Consider the following 5424-nt stretch of genomic DNA (forward strand, 5'->3'; position numbering starts at 1 on the left):
TGAGTGGCCAAAAAAAGTTGCAATCTGACAGGGAGCTTAAAGAAGTGGGTGCAACGGGTTGGGACCAGTTAATGGAGAGTCTTTGAATGACAAGCTAAGGAGTTTCTGGTGCTAAAAGCAAAATCCACTTTCCCTAAACTCTGCTGAAGACTATGAGGTGTGAGATACCAGGGAACTCTCTAGGTTGCCTACGACAACGTGTCATGTTCTTCGCCATTGCCACCAGCTCCAGACACACACTTAATTGCACAGATGTGTTCACTGCGCCCCTCCGTTGTGTACAGCCCATGCACACTCCTGCTTTTGGAGATTATGTGCGCTCCCGCTGGAGAACTGGGAGCCAGATAAAAATTCAAGTGCTAAAATTTTTTGGTCGGGTGGGCCAAGGCACTCCTCCCCACAGCCTGAGGGTGGGAGCTCTGGGAAACGAGCAGAGAGGGGGAAGCTGTAAATCTTGGAGCACTCCTGAGATTCCTAGTCACCGCATGGCCAAGCTCACTGCTCCGCAGCTGACCATGGCAGTGCATGTTTTACCTTCTCCCCTCGTTGCCCAAACCCACGTGACGAGCCCTGGGATGAAATGCGCCCTTGCTGGGCAGGGAAGCAGTGGCACAGCTGTGGCCCTCTATTCAGCGAGGTAATGAGGATTCATTTCCATTTTATCACTTCTATCTTGTCTGCTTTTCTCCCTCTGCATTATTTTATCATTACGGTTGAAATTGATTGCCATAACTGAGCAGGCAGCTAAATCCCATCCCTGCATCCTCCCCTCCAGCTCCCCGGAGTCCTTTCCTCTCAACCTTGTCTCTCTTTGCTCAACATCTTCCCCCCCCCCCCCCCCCGGCCACCTCCCTGCCGTGGTATGTTAACAGGAAAGAAAAACTCATTTGAAACAATTTACGAGGTGACTCAGCAATCTGTGTTCTCCTAACCTCAGGGCAGCAGGGTTCTCTGCAGGGAGACAGCGTCTCCAGTGTGCCCGTCTTTTGAACTACTTTCTGGAGATGCTCCTGTTTTGGTGGATGGGAGAAGAGCAGGGAAGGCCCTGAGAAGCAGCCCCACGCAGGACTGCAGAGAAGGTGCCTGGTGGGGCAAGCCTCAGGTGGTTCTGGAAAGGTGGCAGAGAACAGGGGGGAAGGTGTCGCTATTGTGTGGGGCATCCTCTTGCCACGCTTCATTGTCCATGAGGGTGGGCTGGACAAACTGGCTTCTGGAGGTGCTGTGTATTGCAGGATTCTTTCCGAGGACTGAAGCCTGACTTCTCTAACTCCTTTTCTTAGAATTTCTGAAAAAAAAAAAAAAAAAAAAAAAAGAATTTCTGAAGCCTTGGCTCCAAGTACACACTGTGACATGGAAGAGGCAGTTAGGGGAGGAAACCTATCCTGTGTAAACATGAATGGGTGTATTTAGGAATATCCTCCCTTAGAGAGAGAGAGAGAAGGAGGGAAGGCAAACAAAGGAAGTGAAGAAGTTAAAAAAGTTACGCAGGGTGTCCTCCCTCACCATGGATCTCACTCCCTGGTAGGTATTAAATGCTTGGTAGGTCTGAGATTACAACTCAGATCTTTCTGAGCACAAGATAGATGGTCTTTCCATTTGACTGACAGTGCTTGGGTATACGGCAGAATCAGTCCCCACCCCAGTTAGTTTAATCTGAAGGGACATTTGCTTGCATTCACTTATTTATATTAATAAGACTAGGGCTATAAGTTGCTGTTTTGTTTTGTTTTGTTCTGCAATTCCTACCACATGGTGAAATTTCTAAATTGTAATCTACCTGAAAAATGCTAATTTTCCGACATGGGATAAGATGAATGAGTGAAAGGAATTCTATCTTGCCTGGTAAATTTTATTTTATTTTTTTACTTCAATTTTTTGAAAGATTTTTTTATTTAGTCATATGAGAGAGATAGAGCGCATGAGAGCACAAGTGGGGGTGGGTGGGGGAGGTTCAGAGAGGGAGAGAGAAGCAGACTACCCACTGAGCAGCAAGTCCAGTGCGGGTCTTACCCCAGGACCCTGAGATCATGACCTAAGCCAAAGGCAGATGCTTACCTGACTACACCACCCAGGCACCCCTGGCTTAGTAAATTTTAGAAATAAATCTTAGAAGTTGGATTTGCTTTTAAATCTCCATGTTTGGCCACTTGAAAAAGGAAGCTTTTTTTCTACTTTTTAAGAGAAAATGAATCTAGATGGGCACTGTTGGGGCTTAGGATATTTTAGCAGGCATAATTTTTCAGCAGGCCTGACTTTGTGCAATATGAACCTGTTGATCTTTTTGCATCCCCTGCATGGATTAGATCAGACTTCAAGAAACCCTGGAGTGTTGATTTGGATAGAGCAGAACAATGAGTCTGTACCTTCCAAAGCCCAAAGTGCCTTCACTTCTGCTAAAACTTGCCTGGCTTGCTGCCCCTTTATCTTTTCTTCTTCACCCAACATTTTCCAGATCTTATTTGTCTTCCCTTAGGGGATCTGTCTTACAGATATGTTAAGAAGTATGTAGGTCCTGGATGAGAAATATGTGAAGAAGCCAGCCTTGTTTGCATTCCTCATTCTTCTTGACTACATGACCAGTTTCAGAATCTGCCCTACTGGCTGGACAAACTTGCCTTCTTCATGTCCCACCCTACACTTTTCCAAAGCCTTAGCTTATGCCTCATCAATCCTATGACATTAACCTCCATCTAGCTTAATGGAACTTCCGGACTTACAGTAGTAGATGGAGAGCTTGGCTGTTTTTTTTAGCAATCCTTTACTAACCTGCCAAAATAAATATTGGTTGAGTGAATGAAATATGATTAAATGAATGCCCTCTCCTCTGATGATCCCCTTACCTGAGCCTTTAGGTCCAGTTCCAGATATCACTCTGGGGCCTGAGAATCTTGCCCATTCAGAGGGAATTGGATCCTAGATGACCACTGAATGTGCTCTCTTTGTGTTATGAGAACTTTGAAATTTTGCTCTTCTGTGTTTCCTCTATCTTGGGAGCTTGAGCTTTCAAATGTAGCCTTAGAATGAGAATCCACTTTTTCTTTTTCTTTTTTTTTTTTTTTTTGGTTGGCAGCAAGAAGGCCCCTCAACCCCAGGAAAGGAAGGATTTAATGTTTCTTAACTCTATAAATCTGGCCTCATTCTACTTGAATTACTGAAACCTGAGTCAGATGTATTTTGTGAAACCACTGAAGGCTGCTGCTCTGGCTCTTAAGCCATCAAGAATAATGCTCAGGGTCCCCAGGGTGGTCAAAGCTCATAGAAGGAGACAAGAGAAGCTCTTGTAAAAGAGGTCTGGGGAGATGGGGATGCCAAGGTGGCACAGTCAATTGAGCATCTGGCTCTTGATTTGGGCTCAGGTCCTGATCTCAGGGTCATGAGATCGAGTCTGGTGTTGGGCTCTGAGTCTGGCATTGGGCTCCAAGCTAGGTGCAGAGTCAGCCTGGGTCTCTCTTTTCCTCTTCCTTTACTTTCCCCCTTCTCTCTTTCTCAAATAAGTAAATAAAGCTTTTTAAAAACATAAATAAATAAATAATAAAAGAAGTCTGGGGGCTGAGTAAGAGGAAAGTATTAGCATCCTACAGGCCTGGGTGGCAATCCTGGTTTGGCCACATTTAGGTAAGTGAGATTTGGGGTGTGTTATCAAATCTTGTAGAGAATCCATAGTCTCATCTGAATGTGGTGATACTAATTCCTTGACCTTAGCCTTGTTGAATGAGGATTAAATGGCTTGCCAGATGAGAAAGTTTCCTTTTTTTTAAGATTTTATTTTATTATTTTTAAAAGATTTTGTTTATTTGTTTACTTGTTTATTTATTTATTAATTTATTTTGAGTGGGAGCAGGAAGAGGGGCAGAGGGAGAGGGATAGACAGGACCCTAAGCAACTCCTCACTGAGTACAGAGCCCAATGCAGGGCTCCACCCCATGACCCTGAGATCATGAGCTGAAATCGAGAGTGGGGTTCTTAACAATTGAGCCACTGAGGTGCCACTAAGATTTTAAAGTAATCTCAACACCCAACACAGACTGGAACTATAACCTGAGACTGCGAGTCACATGCTTTACTGATTGAGCCAGCCAGGCACCCCAGATGAGAAAGTTTCTAATGTAATGCCTGGCATTCAAGCCATGGACCCTCCTTTCTGATACTCTCAAAGCTGTTATACTGTGTTTTTCCCTACCATAGATACTCTCAAACTCTCTCTGGGTCAAAACTTCAGATATTGAGCTTTCTTTCCTTCAATTCCTTAAAATCCGCATTTCAAAATCATAAACTCTGGCTTCTGTGGTATTCACTCTTCCCCTGGCACTGGCATCCACAGCTCTGCCATTTCGATTGCCATATACCTTTTCAGTTAAGGATGTCTATTTAAAAACTCCCTATGCATCTGGCAAGTTCAAGCTTATTGCTCAAAAGCGCCAAGAAACTTGGCTTAAAGAAAAGGTTCATTTATACTGCTAGCTATGATAGACCTTTAATCCAAAAGAGCCTGATCCCAAATTCCATATACTAGGATACATGATAACACCATACATCAACTGTAGGATTCCAGTTCCTACTGCCAAATTCCCTGACACACTGCAAATTTTCACAAGTTTTCCATCCCTAGAGAAGATTTCACCTACTGGAAAGCTCAGAGTTGAGCAAGGGTACATGAAATCACACCTCATGCTGTGCTTGCAGGGATATGTCCTGTCTGCTACCTCAACATTGACACTTCAAGAACAGATAACATGGGCTCCCTAATTGGGCCCAAATACCTTGTTGGAACCATTCACCTGTCTTACTCTCCTCTGAGTTCTGGCTGTAGGTCATGACTCTTGTCCATAACTTTAGGTCTACCCCAGTCCCAACTCTCTCAGACTTTAGAGTCTATGGTTCATATTTACTGGTTATTATGTGTTCTAGACGCAAAGACAGTGCTTCTCAAACTTTATCATGTATTGGAATAACCTGAAGTGCTCATTAAAGCACAGGTTGCTGGATCTGCTCCCAGAGTCTCTAGATCAGCACGTCTGGGGTAGGGTCTGAGAATTTGCTTTTCTAATAATTTCCCTAGGATTGCTGATGCTGCTGGTCCCAAAGCCACCCTTTGAGTACATTTGCTCTAAAATGTATCTGCATATCACTCATACATCACTCTTGACAATGCCTCACCCATTTTATTTTTTTAAAGATTGTTATTTGTTTATTTGAGAGAGAGAGGGAGAAAGAGAGCTGGTAGGAGAGAGCAAGCATGAACAGTGGGAGGAGGGGTAGGGGGAGAGGGAGAAGCAGGCTCCCTGAAGAGCAGGGAGCCTGATGTAAGACTCCATCCCAGGACCCTGGGATCATGACCTGAACCAAAGGCAAACACTTAACTGACTGAGCCACCCATGTGCACCTCACCCATTATATAATGCTTTTTTTTTTTTGTATTCCAAG

Source organism: Canis lupus, chromosome 3, assembly GCF_011100685.1.
Source record: "Canis lupus familiaris isolate Mischka breed German Shepherd chromosome 3, alternate assembly UU_Cfam_GSD_1.0, whole genome shotgun sequence".
Taxonomy (NCBI): Eukaryota; Metazoa; Chordata; class Mammalia; order Carnivora; family Canidae; genus Canis; species Canis lupus.